Genomic DNA, 7594 nt, shown 5'->3' on the forward strand with positions numbered 1-7594 from the left:
AGCTTGCTGGCACACACGGAACACGCAGGGACAACACTGATGAAGCCACACGTGATAGAAACCCTATTGAAGCTTTTGCAGCATTCCATTGCTCATTTCCTCATTTTTCACACCCTAGCCGTTGAGCTCTTCTCCGCTCTTCTCTGTAGCCTCGAGCCCAGAGCCATGAGAACTCTCTTCCTCTCTCTTCCTCTCAAACCCTAACACAAAACCGCTGCTCTCTAGCCATTCCAAAATCTTCCAATGGTCCTGGATTTGTCAAACTCAAAAACAAATACCCAGCCGTGCCTCCATAGCTGGATTTCTGTCATTTTTTCCCAAATCTCCATGTCTCTGCAAATCGAAGCTCCAATCCATCGAATCAAAGTCCCAATGCACAACAAGGTAAATACCTCCCTTGTTCTTACGGATTTCATGACCAGAAGTTGCATGAACTCCATTCTAAACTTGATGTATGGGCCCATTGATGTGACGAAATTCTCTGATCTGATACTGTGTATGATGTGCTTGCAGGTTCAACCCATAAGTGATGCAGAGGCCCAAAATTCATAGATCCTCACGCCCTCGAAGGTAAAATTCATCACTGCAATTATTTGAGCCTGAACTTGCCAGATCTGTAAATGTGCTGCTTGTGCATGCCTAAAATATGAATTAGGTTATGTCGCATAAATCTGTGTAAAGTAGTGCTTTCTGATTTCAGTGCGTTCATGCATCAATGTTTTGGTCTACTATCTGCAAGCTCATGAATGTGTTATGTATACTGCCTGTCTCCATTGATGAACGCATAGGCCCAAAAATCCGTGCATGAGGTCAATCTGCGTATTGGCTCAATGAATATGCTCCCATTTGTGTTGCTTGGATCCCGCCCCCAAACTTCAATGTAATTATATTTTGAATGAAGTGTGAGAGAGTGAAAGAGTGAAAGGGATCCATTAGCATAGAGGTCTTCTCAGCATCCCCACTGTGAGTATCCCTATACCTCATCTATGCTCCTTCTGTATCCTGTGCTTGCATTTGTGTTGAATTTGACCCCCATGAATATTCTTAATTGTGATAATGAATTTTGTTGTGATGAATGGATGGTTTAATGCATACTGAGATGAATGTATGAATCCACGAGTAGTTGAGATTAGACCGAATCAGTTCCGAATGCAGCCTGCAATCACAAATCAAAAACCTAATTAGATAAGTAAAGAAAAATAACAAGAATTAAAATTTTCAATTTGTTTTTTCTTTCGATTTTCTGATTTTTGTAATTAGGAATAAAAACAGGAGAATAAAATGAACGAAATAAAAAGAAAAGAGTTAGAAAAATTAGGTTGCCTCCCAATTAACGTTTTAGTTAACGTTTATAGCTAGACGTAGAGGAAAGAATTGAAGATCACGTCACTTGTTCCCTTAGAGTTAACCACTTCTTGATAGCATCATACGACAACAGTAGGTATGGAATGAGTTGTTGTTTATTAGTGGTTGAATTCTTCATAATTGCCCTTCTATGTGAATGAATCTTTGTGATCAAATACGACTGTTTCCAGTGAGGTTTATGTTTACGTCGAGCTGCTTTGAACCTTGTATTTAACACCCACAACCTCTGCACTGGCAGAATTCCTCTACGAGAAATTTGGCTGTCATGGAATTGATCCTAATTTTCTTTAAATTTGATGAATTGTAATGTTTGCGTGTCCAATTGAGCAACCAAAATTTTCTAATCAGTAGCCGGTTGCTCCGAATCCAAAATGGTCAGAGTAGTCAAAAGCTGATCATGTGATGTCTGATATACTGATTTTGAATCAACAGCTTCTAACATATCAATTCTTGTGCATTCGTGCAGCCCTGTTGGGAAGGGTTCTGGTGGTGTTTCCTCCCTTGGGGCATGACTGGCTGGCAGATTGCTCTTCCGTTTCTGCACCAATTTCCTCTTGATCATCATAGCTTTTCCCACAGTTTATTAATGTTTGAATATGAAATTCTTGATTAGTTCTTTCAATGTACAACTCAGTGGATTCCAACAATTTAGAGAGTTTGTCTTCCACCGAAAGCTTTTGTGGCACATTAAACTTCTCAAAATACTGCTCAAGACTTTGAATAGGGATTGTTCCAATGCCTTTTTGAGTCGGTTGTCATATCGATATGCATCTGGACAAACTCATGAAAATATTCTCTCAGGACACTGCAAAATATCATGGGCTTCAAATAGCAAGGAGCACAAATTGTAGGGTTAAATCCATAGAAACCCCAAAATGCAAATGTGACCCATAAAGGCGGTCCTCTTGGTTGTATATTGAATCCAAGAAGAGGAACATAGTCCATTGTTGCACAAATTGTAACCCACAAAAAATAAAAATAAAAAAAATAAAATCAAGTAAATAAAAAAGTTATATACAAAAATAATTAACTAACAATATGATAAACACAAATTATTTAAAACAATCCTCGGCAATGGTGCCAATTTCTTGATAGGGATTTTACCACCTGCAAAAGTAGGGATAAAAACACTTAAAAATACTTGCAAGAGTACAAGGTTGTCGTAGTATAGCAACTCAAGTAAGGTCGTTTTCCGCAAGGATTGAATGAATAATTTATGTAAAAACAAAATCTTAATTAATTATTTGAAAACAAAGTTTGGAAGATGTTGATTTTATGACCTAAAATATTAAAAACGAATTTAATTAGAAACAATTAAAGAAATTAACTAGAGAAAAATTTGAAGAAAGTCAATTTGTAAAACCTAGGGTTCAGTCGTCACCCTAACAGTCCTACGTAGTTCTTCTAATTCCTTATAAATTACACATGTATATTTTGAAGGTTAGGTTTTCCTAAAGTATGCCCTACTTGGAACCTCCAACGTAGAACGTATATTTAACATGCAACCCGTCCGTGGCGTCCAGATCGAATGTGAACATGCAAGACTCATTAAGTTTTGTGAAAACCTTTTGAAAAACCATGCAACCCTTAAGACGTGTTGTCCATCCTAAGAAGTTACACATATTAACCATAAGAAGCTAGCGCCAATTTTAGGGACAGCCCTCCCCCCTTCTATTCTCATCCCCTTCCCTCTTTTCCTCTCACATATTGTTTTTTGTCTTATTGTCTCTATAAAAAAAAACAATCAATATAAGATGTCGACGTGGCTAAACCGTAACCGTTCAAATAGGAGGGAAGGGAAGGGGAGAGAATCCTCCTCCTTGCTCATTTGTTACTCAGTTGATTAATAGTATCCATCATGGCATTCGAAATTTTGATTAGTTTAATTTTTCCACCTTAATATTTTTTTTTGTATAAAAATATTAGCATTCTATGTATGTTATCTTGCACTTACCCAAGTATATTTTCTTTGAAAAACTAGATTTTAATCCATAAATAAGATGAAATTTAGAAAAATGTCTTATACAAGATTAAAATTTGATTTTAATCCCTAGACTCTATTTAATGCCAGCATATGTATTCAATGGCTCACCTTTTTATTTATAATTTTATGGTGTTCAAATTAATTTTATGAAAATATTATAAATTTTAATTCTCATTATGGTAAGTAACTTATATTAGAAAATATTTTCGTAGAGATTTTTCGGTACACTTATGTTTTTGCATATTTTCTTATGTGCTACTAATTCATTACAATATATTTTGGTATGAACATTCCGGTACACTAGGTTAGTATAATATGTTTAGGTACGGACATATTGGTAGTATAATATATTTAGGTATCAACATTTCGGTATACTAGTTTGGTATCATATATTTAGGTACAGAATTTTTCGGTACGCTTATGTTTTTGTATATTTTCTTATGTGCCACTAATTCAATACTACAATATATTTAGGTACGAACATTTCGGTACACTAATTTAGTAAAATATATTGTTTTACAGACGTTTAGGTACACTAATTAGAGGAAGTAAAATAAAATTAATGAATTAAATGTGTATAATCATTATAATTAAATATTAAAACAAAAATATAATATGAATTTGGATTAAGTACACATTAGAGGACTAAAATCAATATCCAATTTAACACCAAGTTTTTATTGAATTTTAATCTTCTTCAATGATTAAAGTTCAAAAACCCCTATTTTCTTCCTTGGTTTTATGAAGGAGTGCGAATGAAGTACGAATAATATCTCTATTTTAGAAGTACGAATAATATCTCTATTTTAATTGATTTTCTTCTTGCCACTTAATACTACGATTTAATAATATTCTTATTCACTTAAATTTGACTCTTACAAGGCGGCCCCGGTGACTTTTTCAGTGACCCATCTAGGTGAGTGTGGTGGCTCGTGATCACTGGGGCCGCCCCCCCTTGGCAGAGCGTGGGGGAACTTGAGGTCCCACCTTAGGTTTTTCAACGTGCCGAATCCGAATTTGCTGTCTGTTTTCCTAAATTCAATCGTTTTGGTAGAGTTTTATTAAATAGTCTCTATTTGTGTATAGGTGCTTCGGTTGAAAGTGACCCGTAATTTTCTCAAAATATTTAACCATGTCAGTGGTTTCTTGGCGTTTACAGTTCAAACAAGTGCAGTCCGGGTTTATGAATGAAATGCAGATTGAATAGTCTAGTGTGAATGCATTATTATTGTCTACTTGGGATGCCTTTTTTCCCTCCTATTCTTCTTGGGATGAAGAGAGTAAGATGTATTTTGAAAAACTGCACTCTTGTGTACATTAGTGGTAGTGGTGTCTCCCAATGGTTGCTTAGGTTGGTGCCACGCTCTGCTTTCCTCTATGTTCCTGCCCTATAATTTAACAGGGCCTTTGGCAGTGTCAACATCCACATATACAATGTTACACTTACTTCCCTGGAATCATACAAGAACTAAGCACACTATTTAGTAGGGTCTGACAAAGATCTTTGGTGGATTTCTAAGTCAAAAGTTATATTAGAGAATTTTATTGCTCCTTTAGGCATTTATCTTGATGCATTATTAGATTAATGCTGCAGGAGGTTTTACCAAAACTTTGTAAAGTTGTCTTCAACCTTTGAGTCAATTTTATGAATCTTGTTTTGTAGAAATTGAGAAAATGCCACCTAAATTTTTACCAGAGGCATATATTTTGTACAATTGTTTGGACAACTTAATGATTTAAGGGTTTGAGATAATATGCCAAGTTGCTCTTTTGTGTTGCGGAATCACATAAATTTTCTGTACAGTTTTTCTGGATAGTACCAAATGTCTAGTTTTAGATACTACAAGTCCTGCTATACTCCACGGAAAGCCAATTGTATGCAACAAAGTTTTCGAGCTTCACAGATGACAAAGAACATATATTTAGGCACATAGAAAATGCACACATTAGTTGTATACTTGTATGCTATAACATTTTTGGGTTGTATCAGATGCCTGATTTTGTGTGCTTGCACTTGTCGTCGATATCAAGAGAGAAAATTACAACTGCAGTTTTTAATGAACTTGGAAATTGGCTGACGTTTGGGTGTGCGAAACTTGGACAGTTGCTTGTGTGGGAGTGGAAGTCAGAGAGTTATATATTGAAGCAGCAGGGGCATTACTTCGATGTGAATTGTCTTGCTTATTCACCAGATGCGCAACTGTTAGCCACTGGAGCAGATGATAGCTAAGTCAAGGTATAATAGTTTTTAGAATGGGAAGCTTTTTACTTAGAGGACTTTGCTTGTGTAGTTCCATGCAACTTTGCTTGTCCAAGAAAGTGGAGATTGGGTGCCACTAGATCAGATGATCATTGGTGATTTATGTACTGTAGAATTGTCTAGTGAGTTTAATAATGCATGATAGTTTGGTGGGTTTGTGATGTATTGTTGCATGACGACACCCATTTCTATTTGCGCTTTTATAATTACATTCAACTTGCCAATGTGCAAATTATTAATATTTTATACAAAATGCAATTGTGGAATCATATCTAGAATGCTTACTCTTTTTCTTATGTAGGTCTGGACTGTTTCATCAGGGTTCTGCTTTATAACATTCGCTGGGATGAATGTGGCTCGCTTCAACTTCTCGCACAGCGAAGCTTGTGGCTAATTGCATCAAGGCAGCGATGATTTTAGTGCTGAAGAAAGGAGGAAGCACAGCGAAGCTTGTGGCTAGTACTGGCCAAGCATGCCAATTTTGTCCGTGGTGGTTCCTGAGATAACAACAGCTTATTTTGAGACCTCATGCAGCAATGCAGCTCCGGCAAGGCATGACCTTGTTTACTGTGGCGTTCTGCCGCTTCTCCCCTCAGCTCCCGTTAGAGCTTCTCATGCCGAGTCCACAGAAGAGAGCATACAGTTTGCAGTTGAATTTGCAAAGGCAAAGGGACTCTGCAAGCTTGGAGACGCAGTCGTGGCTTTGCACGGCGCTAACGCTGATATGGTCAAGATTTGTTTGTGATATGAAGGTGATCCGTTCGAAGTTTAGGTTGAACTTTACCTTTGATTTGCAACATCAAATTTTGGCTTTACTGTTTTGTTTTAGGGTTTAATTTGAGGTTAGAACAAATAACATGATGTATTATTTCATCTAATGAAGAGAGATGTTATTGGGCTTTGAATATATGATAAATGCTTTGTCCTGGTACTCATGTAGCAATATGATAAATGCTTTCTAGTGCAACTGTGTATCAGGAGTTGCTTGGCGATGACAGGGTTGGTTTAGCCAGACCTCGTCTTGTTTCTGTTCGAGTTGTGTTGTGTTGTTGGTGTTGTTTCTGTCCACTGTACCCAAAAGAAACATCATTTGACAGCCTCTGGAGACTTTGTTTTTGTGTGCTTTTATTCTGTACGTATTTTTGTAAAGAGAGCGATAGTAGTGATGATCATGATAAAAAATACTTAAATTATTAAGTTGAAGGATAACATGAGAGTTTACCAAACAGTCACAGTCGTTTTACATAAAAGTTTACCAAACACTATCATACTGTTTTTTTTTTTTTCTTTCCAAAAACACTTATTCTCACATTTTTTTTTCCAAATAACATCAATACCAAATTAGCCCTAAATCTAGTGGGGAAGAAGTATCAACAGACAGGAATTGAGGGCTTGGAGTCTTCGTCCACGGTGGTTTGTGGCCATCGCCGACCTTTGAGCACGACACCGGCTCGTTCCACTCCAACGTATGGGTATGGGGGATCGACGAAACGCAGTGCACGACGGTGAGGCCAAAATTGGAATTGAGCCGTGGATTTTGAGAATCGAAGAGCACGATGAACTGGTGTCGGCTTCGTCGTCTAATCAGATGGAGCAGGGATGGAGCGAGAGAGATTAAAAAGCCTCGTCTGGTCGCCGTCCGGCATTCCTACTGTCGTTGAGCTCAAATTGTTTGTTCGGACAAGCCGCTCGAAGACCCAAGATCATGTGCAAAGCTCGAATTGGTTGAGGGTCTTCCCTTCCTCGTCCGCAATTATTCGGTCATTTTATTCGTTTTGAGATCTGGGTTTTATTCTGGTGCGGAGGTTTTTTAAATCAGCGTCGGGAAGCTTGCAGGCATTGTGGAGTTACTGGAGAAGGAAAATGGAGAAGAAGATGTGGGCTGGCATTGCACAAATTCAGGGAGCCCCAACTCAAATTATAAAGCTTGGTTATGGTTTTGGGAAGGGGTGTCTGCTGGCGGAGTGGGAGAGTCTGGGTCGGGT

General features: G+C 37.5%; 2 long non-coding RNA genes across 2 annotated transcripts; both read left to right on the top strand.

Annotated features, from left to right (window-relative positions):
• The first annotated feature begins 511 nt into the window (after positions 1 to 511).
• Positions 512 to 2024, top strand: LOC137740833 (uncharacterized). The gene is made up of 3 exons (XR_011069180.1): positions 512 to 570; positions 701 to 963; positions 1832 to 2024. It is a non-coding gene; the product is annotated as an uncharacterized lncRNA (long non-coding RNA).
• A 2792-nt stretch (positions 2025 to 4816) lies between these two features.
• Positions 4817 to 6516, top strand: LOC137741124 (uncharacterized). Its single transcript, XR_011069219.1, has 2 exons — positions 4817 to 5585; positions 5911 to 6516. It is a non-coding gene; the product is annotated as an uncharacterized lncRNA (long non-coding RNA).
• Positions 6517 to 7594: the final 1078 nt, after the last annotated feature.

The sequence above is a fragment of the Pyrus communis genome, chromosome 7, assembly GCF_963583255.1.
Source record: "Pyrus communis chromosome 7, drPyrComm1.1, whole genome shotgun sequence".
Taxonomy (NCBI): domain Eukaryota; kingdom Viridiplantae; phylum Streptophyta; class Magnoliopsida; order Rosales; family Rosaceae; genus Pyrus; species Pyrus communis.